This window comes from Tenrec ecaudatus, chromosome 17, assembly GCF_050624435.1.
Source record: "Tenrec ecaudatus isolate mTenEca1 chromosome 17, mTenEca1.hap1, whole genome shotgun sequence".
NCBI classification, from domain to species: domain Eukaryota; kingdom Metazoa; phylum Chordata; class Mammalia; order Afrosoricida; family Tenrecidae; genus Tenrec; species Tenrec ecaudatus.
In genome coordinates this window covers 10105309-10123042 of record NC_134546.1, presented here as the reverse complement: position 1 = coordinate 10123042, position 17734 = coordinate 10105309, and the positions used below count along the sequence as shown (strand labels likewise).

Below are 17734 nucleotides of genomic sequence, written 5' to 3'. Positions count from 1 at the left end.
GCTTCCATAATAGTAGAAGTGGACAAGTCCAAGGATGGGCAGATATGCACACTGCTTCTTATGCATGTCATCCAAGTCCATGTTAGGCTGGAGAGGTCTCCTAACAGAGTATCTGTGAGAGGCTGATGAAATCAATATTGGCAGGAAAACAATAGGCTGGTGGCTGCAGAGGCAAACGAATTTGCAGAACTCAGGAGGCCAGGTTTGTAGCTGTAAAGGTAAGAATAAAGATTGGCAGGTCAGGCAGCAACGTACTGATGATTCCCAGGATCAGTGGGCAACATGGCAGGCCATTGGCTCAAACCCAGTGACTCAATGGACGTTCCAAAGGCAGCAGAAAGCTAGCAAACTTTCCCACAGCGTTTACTTATATTGGAAGCAGGCCACATCCCCAAGGAAACTTCCTTTTCAATTGATTGCACCAGGGTTGTGACCTGCAACAATGGGTTCAAACATAACGGTGAGGATGTCCCAGGACCAGACAGTGTTTTATTCTGTTGTGCATGGGGTGGCTATGAGTTAGAACCAACTTAAAGGCACCTAACAATAATTTTGTCTTCAGTTTGGAATGTTCAATAAAGAAATTCCCTTCATCTAATGGGTTTCCCAATGTATACTTCCTATAAGAAAGGCAGGATGAATTATTTTCCTTTTGTCAGTTTTCAAAATCATAAGTAATTTCTCAAGTGTCCTCGAATGGTGGCCAATTAGTATCTTCCAGTGATGGTCAATTAGGGTTTTGCATATCACCCTGAGCTTGTTATAACTGATTGGCTATGACCACATTGCTGTTAGTTTAGATCATAGGGGATTTCTACATGTTAACTGCCATATCACAGAATTCTGGCCTACCCAAGCTGATTTAAATCTAACTATCACTTGGCCCTGTTGGATTTTCAAGGTTGTAAAGGTTTAGGGAAGCAGATTGCCACATTTCCTCCTACGGAACTGCTGGTGCATACAAACTGCTGACCTTTCAGGTAGCTGCTGAATGCTTAACCACTGTACCACCAGGGTTCCTAATTGGATAATCATATGTCATTAAATGGGTAATATAATTAGAATGTTTAAAAGTAACTTTTTTTTCCTCCCTAAAATGCAAAGGAGGATAAATGTCACATGTCGAGGGGAAGGGAAAAATGAAATATTAATGTTGTCTTAGTACTATTTTTAGTTGAATTTTAATTTTTTACTTAAGTAAAACATACATCATTAAAAAATTCAAATAATACCAACTTATCCATAATAAATGGAAGTAATCTCCTGCCCCACACTATGTAGTCCAACCTTGCACACCCCAGAGGCAGCCACTTTCCTTCTGATGTCACTTCCATATTTCTAAGTGCCTGCATTGCTATTCTTTGGTTTCTGACTTTTAGGCATTATTGTATTTTTACTTCCTGTTATGGTAGGCCTCCCCACTACATGCATGCATTTCCTCTGTTTCCCAACCTGTTTCCTATCATAGCACAGACATAAAATGACAATCAGACAACCCCCAAAGAAGAGATGAGATCCATTCCTAACTGTATTGAAGAATTTGAAGTACATCAGAACGATTACATAGGATTTCTATTTAGCTTTTATTGCAAGAGCAGCCCTGGTGGAGTAATGGGTTATGTGTTGGGCTGCTAACCACAAGGTTAGCTGTTCAAACCCACCTGCCTCTTGAAGGGAGAAAGAGGAGACTTTCCACTCCCATAAAGACTCACAGTTTCAGAAACCAGCAAGGATAGTTCTACTCTGTCCTATAAGGTTGCTTTGAGTTGGCACAGACTTGATGACGGTGAGTTGAGAGTTACTGGAAGAAAATTCTCAGGGCCTTTCCAATGATTTAAATGCTGTAGGAAGGTGGTTTTTAATTTTTCATGGGAAAAAAAAGAAATGAAAAGATAATGTGTTAGTCTGGGTACATTAGAGAAACAAATCCACAGAAACTCGTATATAAGAGAGAGTTTTATGTAAAGGTTAAGTGCACATCAGGAAAACATCCCACCCCTGTGCTGCCCAAGCCCACAAGTCTAACATTAATCCACATGTCCGACACCAATCCACAAAGTCCTCCTCCATCTCACAAAACAGACGCAGTGATGTCGCCTGCAGGAGGAAAGTCGAGTCAATGAACGTGTAAACATCTCAGCACTGGCAGGGGTCTCCACATGGCTGCTCCAGCACCCAGGACTGCATCAGGGTAGGTCCATGTGGCTTCTCCTTAGGGATGTCTTGCATGAAGTGAGCCTTGTCAGTTGAAGTAGGGAACTGGCTAAGGCAGCTGCACCCTGGTGCGACCATCAGAAAGCAAGAGACCCAAGAACTCAAAAGGTGAGGCTCACCGAGCCATTTATCTCTCCACCCTTCAATTAACCCCACATGTGTTTATCGGCCAGGTTGGCACAATAAAATAACTCAAATGAGTTTTTTTAAATAGGAATTCAAACTTTTATTTCATATAGAGAATTTAAATTGAACAAAAACAAATATCCTCATAGTAGCCAAACTGGCCAACAATGAGGCTGCCCACAAAATGGACTGAGAGTAACCAAGCAAAACTTAAGTAATCACCTTGAAAACAACTGACTTCATTTCAAAATACCTTCCCTGTGCGTGTCTTTCTATAGCATCTTTTAAATGAGCAGCTCTTTGTTAAAGACTACTTGAGCATGTTTCCCAAAACTTTCCAAAAAAGGTAGAAGTAATGGTCGATGCTACAACAGGGTTAAAACTCAGGTTGAATTTGTGTCAGATTGAAGCCAGATACAAAATGCAAACAGGCAGAGTTATTGCTCAACAAGTGATAAACACTCAAAAACCAAACTAACTGCCATCAAGTCACTACTGAGAGTTTAGACTAATTCTTTACAGGCATAGAAAGCCTTATCTTTCTCCCAGGAAGCAGCCGGTGGTTTCAAACTGCCAGCCTTCTGGTTAGCAGCCCAACATCTAACCACTATACTATTTAGAAATTCCTTTAGGAAGTTGACACAAAAGCTTTTGAGCTAAAACCATGTCTTTCTCTCTTTTTTTGAATCTTAAAAGTTTATTTTTTATTAATTAGGATTTAATACATGTCATTCTATAGTTTAGTCATGTCAAGTAGAATTGTACATTTGCTACCACAGTTTGTAGACATTTTTCTACAAGGACTCCTTAACATCATCTCCCTTTTACCCTCCACCCCACCCCACCACCACTGTACCCCCTTTCCCCTGAAACCCTTATTCTTCTTGCTGTCCCTATAGGTTCATTAATCATGGGTTTCATATACCCAAACATGGAAAAACATAGAACACAACTTCAAGAGGGTGACTCCCAATGACATAATACCTCTGACATATATCCTAATATGAAAAAATATGAAAAAATAAATAATAAAAATATTTCTTTATGTTAAAAAAATACTCCGAAGTTCCCCTCAAACAGTGGATCATGGAGTTTTTCTATTAACTTTTGGAAGTCCCCTCATATATGCAATAAATGAAGGTGATGATGATGAGCTTGCTAGGAGTAGGGACTGGTTCAGTCATTTCAAAGTGAGAGATTACATAACATTAAAGGGCCAGTAGGAGTGGTGTTTAAGTCCGGAGGGAAGCAACCTGAGAACTAACTACCTGTACTAATTTGAATGGCATCCTGGAGAAACCCCAAGGGAATCTGTGGACATTTAAGTGGGGCAAATTAATTACTCCTTAGAATTAAAGATGGTGAGACTTTTCATGTCCTTTGAACTTGCTAACTGGAGGGACCTTGGGAAAAGATAGCATGCTTGGTAAAGGAAACATTTTGCAAATGTTATTAAGTCAAGTATATTGAGATGAGGGAGATTTTCTGGATTATCAGTGAGACTACTCCTCAAACTTCTTCGCCCTGGGTTATATTGTAGGTTCCACAGCTTGTACCAGGAACTTATATTCTTCAAATATTGCCCATAATTAGCTGTTCTTTCCTTCCTGAGGACCTTTCTCCCCTTTGAGCCTCTTTCCTCCTATCACAGCCAACAAGCATTGGCTACGACCTGACCTGGCCCACCTAGCATGCACAGAAAGGTCAACCACAACAGCCAGGCCTCCTCAGGGCAAAAGTAATTTGGTCAAGCAGCCAAAATTCTCTAGAAAGATGTCACCAGATGACTCAGAAGACATTTGAAAACGAGAGATCAGATAAACTATATTCTGTCAAGAATCACAACCCTACTCTGATGCATAGTCATGACCATTCCTGTGAAATCTATTACATTTTCATCGTCCCCTCAAGTTACTTCCTGGTGTACATGTATAAAACTACAAATCCCCTTTTTTCGGTTGACTCTAGTTCCATTTACTCCTTCCTTGATCAACCGCACTAAAGCTTTCTCCTTCCACTTTCTTCCACTCTATCTTTGTTTCTGAGCTATGCTGAGAGAAAACAGGGTTGGTAACAGCGAGGTGGACCCTAGGTGTAATCAATTATCAGCAAGCTTGTCAGAAATAGGCAGAGGGGAAGTTGAAGACAGAAGAAAATGATGGCAATGTGAATAATGGACATGGGAAGAAAAGGTGATGTGATACGGGTCCATGAGCCAAGGAACAAGGACAGCTTCTAGAAGCTGGATAAAGTGAGGACATGAGAGCCTCTTGAGGGAGTGAGGCCATCTGACACCTCGATGGTACCCCCAGAGAACCCCCATTTGGACTTCTGACTTAAGAACTCCGAGAGAGCAAATGCATGCTGCTTTAAGTCACCTTGTTGGTGGTGATTTGTTACAGCAGCCCTAGAAATCGAATACAGTCATCATTCATGAAGAAACTTTCCATAGATTGGTGAAATTTGCTTAAGTTCTTGCACAGTCAAAAATGTACATAATAGTTGTACTTCTATTCAAAGAATCAAATAACTCTTCCTTTTAAAAAACTGACACATCCACGAGGAAATTATATGTGCTAAAACAAATGGATTTTTAATCAGATTGAACTTTTTTCCTAGCAAATGTTTCAAATTAGTGATGAAGCTTTAAATGATAAAATGTAGCTACGTTGTTGGATCAGTTAGACTGAACTGATGTTGGCTGCCATCAAATGGGCACATCCACTGCAAACGCTCAGAAGCATTTAATGTAGGTGAAGTCGGAGCTTCAGAGCCACCAGAGCTGCTCCATCCAGGAGTTCCCTACAGGTTGCAGTGTTTTGGGCACAGCCAGGTGCTGGGGGAGTGGAAGGTAGGGGTGGGGAAGCTTCTACGATCTGGAAGCTTCCACCATCAGCCTCTATGCCTACTGCTGTACACCTTGGCTAAGGGGCCGGTGAAACTGCTGGGTGTTGTTCATTGTAGGCGCTACCTACAGAGATGCTACTCTTCTTGGGCTACCTTCCAAGGGTGGTAAGACTAGCAAGGCTGGCTTGCAGTTAGAAGCAACCAGCCCAAGGGCTCCCAGCTGCCTACCCTGAGGCCTGAAAAGATCCAGATCATTCTTCACACCTCTGAGGTATTCAAAGAACCCAATTAGGAAACTGTGATCTATAAAACCCCTCCCACCACTATTGGGCAGCATATCAAGAAAATAAAAAACTTAAACAGAGAACCGTTTGGTGGGGGGCGGTGGCAGTGCAGGGAGAGAGGTTATTCTCAATTATCAGTGACTTTCCATCAGAGTTTTGCAGAGAAAGTATTAGAGGTTGGCAAACCAATGGGAGTTCTAGCTTTGCATGGGTGTTTAGAGTAGCAAACCCAAGTTCTCTTTGTTTTCATCACACACGATTATGTCATTTGCAGATTACTAAGATTAATGACTCTTCCTTTGATTCTGATTTCATGTTCCTCATATGTTCCAGTGTCTCAAATTATTTGTTCAGCCTACAGAGTGAATAATCATGGTGAAAGGATACAACCCTGACCCACACCCTTCAGGATTGTAAACACAGTATTTCCTTGTTCTGTTCAAACAGCTGCACTTTGGTTCATGTATAAGTTCCCAGGAGCACAAGGAAGTATTCTGGAATTCTCATTCTTCTCAATGTTACAGATAGTTTTTTATGGTCCACACATCCAAATGCCTCTGCACAGTCAATAAAATGCAAGTAAACATCTTTCTGGTATTCTCTTTCCGCCCCAATCCATCTAACGTCAGCAATGGTATTCCTCATGTCACTTCCTCTTTTGAATCTGGGTTATAACTCTGGAATCTCCCTGCCAATATTCTGCTGCAACTGTTTCTTGAATTATCTTCAGCAAAACTTTATTTTCCTGTGGTATTTATGACATTATTCCACAATTTCTACATTTTGTTGTAGTCATCTTTGTTTAGTATGGCCATACCGTAATTCAAATTTTTCCATTATTTTTGGGTCTTCCTCATTAATTGTTCAACTTTCACTTGTTTATGAGGAAACTGAAAACACCATGGCTTCCATCAGATGTACCTAAGTCTTCAAAGTGACGTTCTTGTTCTTCAGTATTTTGTACATCTTGTGCAATAGATTGTTGTTGTTGTTTTTTTGCTGCTGCTTCCATGAGCATTAATTGTAAATCCAAGCAAAATTAGATCTTTGACAATTTCAATTTTTTTCCCCTCCATCATGATGTTGTCTCTTGGTTTAGTTGTGGGGGTTTTGTTTTGTTTTTTACACCGAGTTACAATTCATATTGAAGGTGGCAGTCCTTGATCTTCATAAGCAAGTGCTTCAAGGTCTCCTATCATGTTTATTATCTGCACATCTCAAGTTGCTAGAAAGGCATTCTCTAATCCTCATGCCATGTCCTTCTTTATATAGTCAGTTTCTCGGACTCTTTTTTCAGCATAGAGATTGAGTAAGTATGGTGAAAGGATACAGCCCTGACACATGCCTTTCCTGATTTTAAGCCACACACAATGTTCCCTGGTTCTTTTCTTGGAATGATTGCTTTTTGATCCAGGTTCTACATGAGCACAATATAGTATTCTAGAATTCCCATTATTCTCAGTCTTAGTCATGGTTTGTTATGATCCACATAGTCAAATGCCTTTTCATAGTAAACAAAAAACACAAATAATTATTCCCGATATTCTCTTCTTTCAGCCAACATCCATCAGACATCAACAATGCTGTCCCTCATGACACTTCCTCTTCTGAATCCAGCATGCATTTATGGTAGCTCCCTGTCAATGTCTGCTGAAAATATGTTAAAATTATCTTACACAAAATTTTACTGATATTGATATTAATAATATTGCTTGATAATTTCCACATTCTCTTGGGTCATCTTTCTTTCCAATAGGCACAAATATTAAATTGATTCCCATCAGTTGGCCAGGTGGCTGTGTTCCAAAATTTTTAGCATAGACTAGGGAGTATTTCCAGTGCTTTATCATGTTTTTTAAACAGTTTGACAACATTCCACCAATTCCTGAAGCTCATCTTTTTATAAGGCCTGCAGTGCAGCTTGGGCTTCTTCATAATAATCTACATCTTAAAATGATTTTGTCCAGTGAATTTAGGCACAATGATTCTGCATATTCCTTTCATCTGTTTGGTGTGTTTTCCCCATCATTCAATATTTTTCTTATAGAATCCTCCAATATTGCAACTTGGGGGTTGCATCTTTTCCTTCTTTCAGCTTGAGATATGCTGAGCATGTGCTTCCTTCTTGACTTTCAATTCCAGGTCTGTGAACATTTCATACTTTATGTTTTCTTCCCAAGCTTCCCTTGGATATTTTCTCATTCCGCTCCTTTAAGTCATCATTTCTTCAACTTGCTTTAGCTACTTTACATTCAAGAGCAAGTTCAGAGTCTATTCAGACACCCACTTTGATTTTTCCTTCTTGTGTTCTTCCCTTTTGATTTTTAAACTCCAAGTCTTTGCATATTTCATTATATCATTTTGTTTGCTCTAACTGCCTTTGGAAATTTTCTGTTCAGCTTTCTAACTTTTTTATTTTTTCACTTGCTTTAGCTACTCTACTGCCAAGAGCAAGTTTCAGACTCTTCTAAAACCCACTTTGCTCTTCCTTCCTCTGTCTCTCTCTCACTTTCTTGTCTTTTGGCTTTCTTCATGTATGGTACTTGGATGTTATTCCACAACACACCTGACCTTTTGTTATTAGTGTTACATTTATAAAATCTGTCTAAATGCAGACCGGATATATTTAAGGTCTTATTTTGGTGCTTCTGGACTTGTTTTAATTTTCTTCAGCTTCAACTTGAACTTGGCATATGAGCAACTGATGGTCTGTTCTAAGACTCCTTTTGTCTTTCCAGAGATCTCATCAGTTTGATTTCTGAGTAGTCCATCAGTTCATTTATATAATCACCATTTATGTTATTGAAATCATATTTGCCATGAAGAGGTTATTCATCTTGCAAGATTCTGTGATAAAACTTCCAGCTTCATTTCTGCCACAAGGCCATATTTTCCAACTATTGATTCTTCCTCTTGGTTTCAAACTTTCCTAACCCAATCAGCAATAATTATGAGGTCACTTTAACTGCATGTCTGATCAATTTCAGACTCTACTAATTGATAGGATTTTCCAATTTCTTCTGCATATGTGATTACTCTCTTATATACAAAAGAATGGCAAAACAGATCAATCCCTGAGTTAGAGTTCTCTGCACCTGTTTGCATTATCCCACCAAACAATTTAGTGGACACTATAGAGACATGTATTAAAGAGCCATATTTAAGCAATTCTACTTCACCACAGTAAGGATCTATAATTATTATTCATTTACATTATTTCTTATTCCAAAAGAAGTTGAGGGAAACACATATACATTCCTGAGTAAGTTTAGTAAACTGGTTATAGTACAGTTCATTCTGTAGTCAAAGTTCAGTTTAATCACTCTCATACTCTTTTTTGGAAATACATCATGGGTCAGAACATTGCAGGCTCTATGCATTACCTAATGGAAGAGGATGGAGATACTTACAGGAAACAATTCTCTCAATACCTATAGAACAACATAACTCTGGACATGATGGAGGAGATATATAACCAAGCATTTTCTACTATACCAGAAAATCCAGCTTATGAGAAGAAGTCAGAGGAAGATGTTAAAAAGAAGTGGAATCATCCCCAAATGTCTTGCCCAGAAGCAAAACTGGGTAACTCAGAAGGCAAGCTTCCTCTGAGCTCAGGAGTGGGTTGCAGAGAGCTAAACCAAACCATAATTTTCTATGAGGGTTTCCCACAGAAAGACGACAAGGTTATTCGCCAAGTTAAAAAAAAAAGAACATCCTCACAACTGGATTGGTAAACAATATCTAGGTAAATGGAGAACAACTTAAAGTTGTCATGGATTGTATTTTACTTGAATCTACAAGCAGTGCTCATGGAAGCAGCAGTCAAGAAATAAATGGTGTATTGGGCAAATCTGCTGCACAAGAACCATTTAAATTGTTAAAGAGCAAAGATGTCACTTTATAAACTAAAGTGTACCTGATTCAAGTCCTTGTTATTTTCAGTCACTTAATATGCCTGTGAAAGCTGGGCAATGAATAAGGAAGACTGTTACAGGATTGATGCATTTGAAATATGGTGCTGGTTGAAGAGTATTGAAAGAGTGTGAACTGCCAAATGAACAAACAGATCAGTCTTGGAAGAAGTACAGCCAGAATGCTCCTTAGAATAGAGGATGGCAAGACTTCTTCTCATGTACTTTGAACATGTTATTAGGAGAGAACAGTCTCTGGAAAGGACATGATGTTTGGTAAAATTGGTGATCAGAAAAAAAAAGAGAGAGATCTTTTATGAGCTAGATTGACACAGTGGCTGTAACAAGAGGATCAAATATAATTGTAAAAGTGACATAGGACAGGACAGTGTTTCCTTCCTTTGTATGAGCGAGCCCTAACTTCACTGCATCTAATACAACACTCACACACACACACACACACACACACATGTTCCAGGTACTATAAAAGGCCTTAGGTTTAAAATAATGCACTTGACAGATGAGTTCCTATCCTGGGTGGGAATGACAGACTATAAGCAAGCAAAATAAAAGAATAATGAGTGAAATAATTGCAGGCTGGATGAAAAGCTATGAAGGAAATAAACAGTGTTGTGCCCTAGAAAACAGTGACTACTAATATGGTAAAATGGTCAGGGACAGCCTCTCTGGGATGGTGGCATTTACAGAACTGTCTGGGAATGCTAAAATCCAGCCTACACTGTGCTCACCAGAGAAGTACCCTTTCCTGTTTACCTGGAATCCCTGTGTGGGGCTACCATGGAAGCCGTGGACTTTGAAGATCAAATCTGAAGAATGAAAAGAGGCAACCTACAAAAACCTATGGAGGACCCTTCCACCGGAGGTCTACACACCACCGCTGTTGCTGCACAAGGTCTCCAGCGATTCCCAAGAAATTCCAGCACAATTTGTGAGTACTCAACACTAACATTGAAAATAGCCTCTGCAATCACTGCCATTAAGGGTACACAGTGATGATGTGCTCAGGTGGTGTTTAGGAAACTGGATATGATGAAGAGAGCAGGAGAGTTCACCAGCCATGAGGCTGAGCAGGTGATCCCTGTTATGCAGAATCCACGGCAGTACAAGATTTCAGACTGGTTCTTGAACAGACAGAAAGACGTGAAGGATGGCAAATACAGCCAGGTCCTGGCTGACATTCTGGACGACAAGTTCCATGAAGCTCTAGAGCAACTGCAAAAGGTTCAGACCCACAAAAGGCTGCACCACTTCTTGGGCCTTCATGTTCAAGGCCTGCACACCGAGACTACTGACTGCCATGGCTGAACCGTTGGTGTGTCCAAGAAGAAATGAAACTACCAGACTTGCCTATAACTAAATGGTTTTTACACACACACAAACCTATGAAGCAAGTACACCAGGCAGATTCAATAGCAGGCATAAAGGCTCTGAGATGGAATGAACTTTATGAATTTGAAGAACTGACAGGAGGTTAGAATGACGCAGTGAGTGAGCTGGAGCGTGGCAAGAAGCAGGAAATGAGTTTGGAGAAATAGGAAGGAATCAGACATGCAGGGCTGGTTATATAAGCTTTAGATTTTATCTTAAAACAGCAGAAATCAACCTGATATTTTAAATCAAAAGAATGCCATGAACTTATTGAAATGTAAATGGGAATTAAGATATATTTTCAAAGGAAAAATAACAGCTATTGTGTTAGATTGAAAAGGGAAAGGTAGATAAAAAGGAGTCAAGAAAGAGAACTCATCCTAGGGTCTATTATTAAGATGAAATAAGAGGCTGGGGGAGAATCATATTTGGATAGAGAAATCCATTTTGGTTATGTTATATTTCTAAGGCTCATACATAGATATTTAAAGAAATGAGCTTGGAGCCCAGAGATGAAGTCTAGCCTAGAGATATAAATTTGGAAATTATGAGCCAGTAGATATTTTACCAAGCAAGAGAATTGGTGAGGTAGAGTAACACTCACTCACTGCCATTGAGTCAATGCCAACCCATAGCAACCCTATAGGTCAGGGTAGAACTATCTCTGTGGGTTTCCTAGACTGTAATTCTTGATGGGAGTAGAAAGCCCCATCTTTCTCCCATGGAGCAGCTGGTGGTTTAGAACTGCTGGCCTTGTGACTTGTAGCCCTACAGGTAACCGCTATGCAACCAGGATTCCTGGATGGTAGAGTATAGAAAAGAAAAAAAAAAGGGCCAGAAATGCCAGCATTTAGAAGTCACATAGAAAAATGGAAAATTTGCGCAGGAGAATGAGAAAGAGTAGTCAGTCATGTAAGGAAATCAGTAGCTAAGTGCCAGATGCCCAGAGAAAAATATCTGTGAAATGTATGAAGGTAAGTAAAAAAGTATTGCTCATAGGACTCCAATTCATACAGAGGTTTATTCAAAACAAAGCATGTTTAAATATGTCTGCTATTTGTGCATGGCTTCAGACAAATTCTCTCAATAATACATTTGTCTTTGTCTCCTTGTTGTCATTAAGTGCCATCAAGTTGGCTCTGACACACAGGGACCCCATATACATCAGAATGAAACACAAAACTGGTCTTGTGTTTGAGCCCATTGGTGCAGCCACTGTGTCAATCCATCTTTTTGAAGGTCTTCCTCTTTTGTGCTGCTCCTCTGTTTTACCAAGCATGATGTCTGTTCCCAGGGACAAGTCTCTCCTGATAAGTCCAAAGTATGTGAGACTAAGGCTTGCTGTTTTTGCCACATGTTCTCAACCTGTGGATCGTGACCTTTGGGGTTTGAATGACCCTTTCACAGGGTCGCCCAATTCATCACAGTAGCAAAACTACAGTTATGAAATAGCAATGAAAATGATTTTATGGTTGGGGGTTTCCACAACATGAGGAACTATTAAAGGGTAGCGGCATTTGGAAGGTTGAGAACCACTGCTCTAAGGAGTATACTGGATGTACTTCTTCCAAGACAGATTTGTTGGTTCTTTTGGCAATCCATGGTATTTTCAATATTCCTTGCCAGCACCATATTTAAATGCATCATTTCTTCTTCAGTCTTCCTTATTCAATGTCCAACTTTCACATGCACATGAGGCAATTGAAAATACCTTATTCCTCAAAGTAACCTCCTTGTTTTTCAACACTTTAAAAGAGGTCTTGTACAGAGATTTACCCAAAGCAACACAATCAAAAATTTGATCTCTTGACTGCTGCGTCCATGTATCATGATGCTACCCATTGGTCCCCTTGTGAGCATTTTGGTTTTCTTTACGCTGAGTTGTAACCCATACTGAAGATTGCAAGCTTTGATCTTATCAGCAAGGGCTTCAAGTCCTCCTCACTTTCAGCAAACAAGGTTGTGTCAACTGCATATCACATGTCGTTAATAAGCCTTCCTCCAATCCTGATGCCGCACTCTTCTTCATATAGCTAGCTTCTCTGATTATTTGCTCAGCATAATTTGAACAAGTGTGATGAGAGAATACAACTCTACTGCACACCATTCCTGATCTTAAAACACACAGTATTCCCTCGGTCTATTCAAACAACTGCCTCTCGATCCATGTACACTTCTGCTTGAGCACAATGAAGTGTTCTGGAAGTCCCATTCTTCTCAAGGCTGTCCATAGTTGTGATTAATACTGTCGAAATCCTTGCCATAGTCAATAAAACACATCCTTCTGGTATTCTCAGCTTTGCCTCAAGTTCCATCTGCCATCTGCAATGATACAGCCTTTGTTCCGTGTCCTCTTTTGAATTGGCCTGAACGTCGGGCAGCTCCCAGTCAATGTACTGCTGCAACCATTGTTGGATGATCTTCAGCAGAATTTTACTTGCAATATGGATCTTTTCCAGTTAGTTGGCTAAATAACTGCTTTTAAAATTTCTTGATACAGATGAATGGTGTCAGATTGCTTCAACATTTCAATTGGTATTTCATAAATTTCTGGAACCTTGTTTTTGGCTCATGCTGTCAGTGCAGCTTGAACTTGCTCCTTCAATCCCATTGGTTCTCGATCATATGCTACATCTAGAAATGGTTGAAGTTGACTAGTTCTTTTTGGTAAAATGATTTTGTGTATCCTTTCCATCCTCTTTTGACAATTCCTGCATCATTCAATATTTTGCCCATAGAACCTTTCCGTATTTCAATTTGAGGCTTGAATTTTTTTCTTGAGTTCTTTCTGTTTAAGATAAGCTGAACGTGTTTTTCCTTGTTGGCTGCCTAACTTAAATCTTGATTTTTCTGATGCCTTAGGATGCCTTTTTAAAAAGATCTAGTCAAAATGGTGACTTCTGTGGGATCAGTTCATTTCAAGTCAGGGAAGAGTAATGGTGACTTTTTTGAATTCCAAAGGGATTATCTTGATACACATTCTCACAGGACACAGGATGACCATGCGGGTTTATTATGAGGAAGTTTCGAGAGAAATGAAAATACATTGTGAGAAAAAGTCCAAGAAAGTGACACAGGAATTTTTTTCCCATCATAATTCTTTGCTCATTCTGAGGATAGCAAACACTATCCTAGGAGAATTTCTTTTGAAAACTTTATACCCTCCACCCTACATCCCTGACCTAACACTTTCAGACATTTTTTCGGTTGCCCAAATTCAGAGAGAATTTAAAAGGAATATGATTTGAGTCCCTGGAAAATGCCAAAACAACTGTTTTGCTGTGGTTTAATAGAGAGTGCAGAGTCCTTCAGGGGTAGAGAGATGGAAACATAGCATTAAATATTGTATAGATCTAGATGCTAATAGGAATATTTTTTACTCTTTCCATAATTCAAAGTACAAAAGAGTGAAAGACAAATAAGGAAAATTGACTTAATGCATTATCACCCAAAGAGAAAATAATAGGAATGAGTAAAAATATAGAACAACAAATTTTTAAGAAAAATAAGCATAAAATAAATCCAAATATATCAATGAGCTCAATTGACATAATGAACAATTTTTTTCTAGTTGAAAGGCACAAACTATCAAATTGTCTTAAATATATCAAATATAATAATATACACAAGTATATTTCAAAAAGTAAGTGGAAAAATTCCATCATCTTTTGATTCCATTTTCCCACAACTTTTGACACCACCTTCTACCAAATCTACTTGAATGCAATTTACAGGAAACACATCTAACATGATGCCATAAAAAAGATTAAATGTACAAAAACAATGAGAGTCAAGGAAAAATATTAAAGCTAAGATATTCAAAAGGCAGTATAAAACTCATTATTAGCAGGTGATAAGATTGTCTAAAGGCAAATAATTAGAGGGTTTACTAAAATACCTGAATATAAAATTAATATATAAAACTTAAATGCATTTTTATATTCAATTAGCAAACATAGTATTTGAAAGGTCACTTTAACCAAAGCAAGAACAAAATTATAACACCCTTAGGAATATTATGCAAAACATTATGGAAAAAACACACTACTTTATTGAAAAGCTTAAATGACAATAAATACATTGAGAAATATACCATAGTCTTCCCAAATTGATCTATTTAAATTAATTTCAATAAAACTTCTCTAGATTTTTTTTAACTTGACACTTTTGCCAGAATTTACATGGAAATTCAGAGGCTCAAGAATGGCCAAGGTTTCTTTGATGATGAAGAGACTATTTGCTTTATTAAACAACAAGACTCTATTAGTTTACATGAAATATAACATTGGTTATTGTCTAGGGACAATAATTAACCATGGAACTAGAACAAATTATAGAAACAGTTTACAGTACTTGAATTATGCCCAGTGGGTATTACAGGGAGAAGATAGACTTTCATGTCCACTTTTAAACTTGTTAAATGAAATCATGAGGTCTGTGTTGCTTAAACTACTGTTAAATAGACATTGTTGTTGCTTTCAGCCAAAATAACATCTGATACAGACTCTTGCGTTCCTTAGCCAAGGACATGTGAATACACTTGGTTAATGTGAGTGGATCTTGAACTGTGTGAAGGAGCAAGGGAAAGGTCAACTGGTTTTTCTCCTTGGAACTTGAATCTGAGTGCATTTGTGTCTGCAGCTGCTGGAGGGAATCACATGGAGCCTGAGGATGAAGCCAATGCTGCAGGTCTTACTATAGGGAATTCAGAAGAATTGAGTCTTCTTAAATAATTTTATTGTGGTTTGGGTGAAAGTTTGCCAAGCAAATTAGTTTTCCATTCAAGTTTTACAGCTTTTTGTTTTGGAACATTAGTTGCAGTCCCCTCTGTGTAATAGCACTTTTCTGTTTCCTCCCAGGGTTTCGGGTCCCATCTGCCCTTCTTTTCGTTCCCCCTTGTGCTCTTCTGAGCTTTGTTTTTGGGCAAATGCTGCATTTTTTGTCTCCTTGAGTTGATTATTCTTCAAAGTACATTTTGGGGGCTCACTTTACAGACCTGTTTCTTGTTTGATCTTGGAGAGTGAGTTCTGTTTCAGGTTTGAAGAGTGTCTAAGGGCCCCGGTCCCTATTAGACCAGTAAGTCTGATCTTGTTTTGGTTTTTTCCCCAAACCATTTTATTGGGAGCGAATACAGATATCATATCATCCTATAGTTCAATCATATCAAGCAACATTGTACAGTTGCTATACTTTTGAAACAATCTGTTCCAAAACATTGTCTTCCTTTTTGAACTCCTTGACATTAGTTCCCCAACCCCCCCCTTAAAGCACACCCCACCAAAAAAAACCCGTATTCTACTTGCTGCCTCAATAGGTTTATTAATCCTGGGTTTCATACACTGTTAGTCTTAGGGCCATGCATGGGAATTCTAGTCAGGGGACTCTATCTCAACACATCTTCCCAGGGTCCTGTTTTTTATGCTTTTGATTTCTGAGTTCTGGTGAACCTTTTTTGAACTTTTTAACTGTGATCTACCTTCTACTGTTTACCCAGGGACTTTTCAATTATACAAGCCAATAAATTTATTTGTTTAAGCTCTTCTAGGTTGGACTTTCAGACTTATGCAACTAAAATGACCTCAGTAGAGATCATTGGTAACCTAAGCTCACTCTCCCATAGATATAGTTCTGTCTGTATTGTTGCAGAGAACATGGCTATACTCATGCTCATATATCAATTTTTTCATCATTCATGATTATAAAGGCAGATGTGACTCCAATGTGCAGCTAACATATAGATGAGATCACAGAGTCAGTAAGCACGTCTCATTGAAACACTTGTGTCTAAATAATTCATCATTTGTGATCTTTCAGAGAAGCCAGCGAGACTCTTCCATCATAATATCTGTTCAATAAACCAAAGTTGAGGGGCTGAGGACATAATAACATAGATATAGAGAACTAAATTTTTGTTTGCCGAGTAATAAAGATGCATGGGGATTATAGATTATAAACTCTTGCTTCATTCTCTAGGTTTAGGGAAGGTATTTTTAAAAAGCGACAGGATAAAATGCTTTTAAAATGCTTGTATTTTCTCCAATAGAAAGTCTCCCTAGGATAGCTTACAAGAAAAGAGACTCAAAGAGTCTGAAAAAGAGGGCATTATTTTCATGTTTTTAGGAGAAAAAAACTCAAAATAAGAGAGACCTAAAACTCAAACAAATATCAAATATATTTGTGGCAAGGAAAATGATTTATAGAAATAGTTTTCAAAAATTAATTGTAGCATTTTAGTATTGGAACCCTTCTCTTAAGTAAAACCTCATAGAGATATTCAGTTTAAAAATTAGATACATGAAGTTTGAGTGTACATTATTTACTTATTAAAAAAAAGGAATGGTGCTATTTTGATGGATACACAAACTTTAAACTCAGGGGTTATGCATGACAATTCTGTTCTTTAATCATCATCAGCTGTTTATTTAAGTTTCTATTCAAGAGTGAGATAAATATTTGCAAAGAGTAATTTTAGGACATATTTCCATTAAATTGACTCAGAAGTTCGACAGAATAGTAGAAGAATTAAAAAAATTTTTTATTTCAAGGTTAAAACACTAAGGATACCTACTAGTAGAACTAATGAGGAAGAAACAAAATATTACAAGGATTGCTTCAATTACCTATAATAGGATACAGTACTAAGACAGCACAACGTGTTACTTATTGGGTTATAGGTTTTGTTGCGTAATTGGCCCTATGTCTCAAGAGAGCATTTGCTAAACTGATGCCTCTAAACCTGCACTGGCAATGAATGGAATGTGATGCATGTTTGCTGTGGATTTGTGCTCATTTGTCTAATTTTAAAGGGAGTCCTGGTGGCATAGTGGTTACACATTGGGCTGCTATCCATTAGGTCAATAGTTCGAAACTACCATCTGCTCTGAGGGAGAACTGTGAGGCATTCTACTCCTATAAAGAGTTACAGTCTAGGAAACCCACAGGAGCAGGTGTACACTGTCC

General features: G+C 38.5%; 1 long non-coding RNA gene across 2 annotated transcripts in view; it reads left to right on the top strand.

Moving 5' to 3' along the window:
- LOC142430693 (uncharacterized) overlaps positions 1-17734 on the top strand; it is a 56172-nt gene that overhangs the window by 4874 nt on the left and 33564 nt on the right. The window contains exon 2 of one of the 2 annotated variants that reach the window (XR_012780647.1): positions 2083-2191. The exons of the other annotated variant lie outside the window; for it this stretch is intronic. This is a non-coding gene — a long non-coding RNA (uncharacterized LOC142430693). The remainder of the gene's footprint in view (positions 1-2082; positions 2192-17734) is intronic. 2 annotated transcript variants of the gene reach the window in all.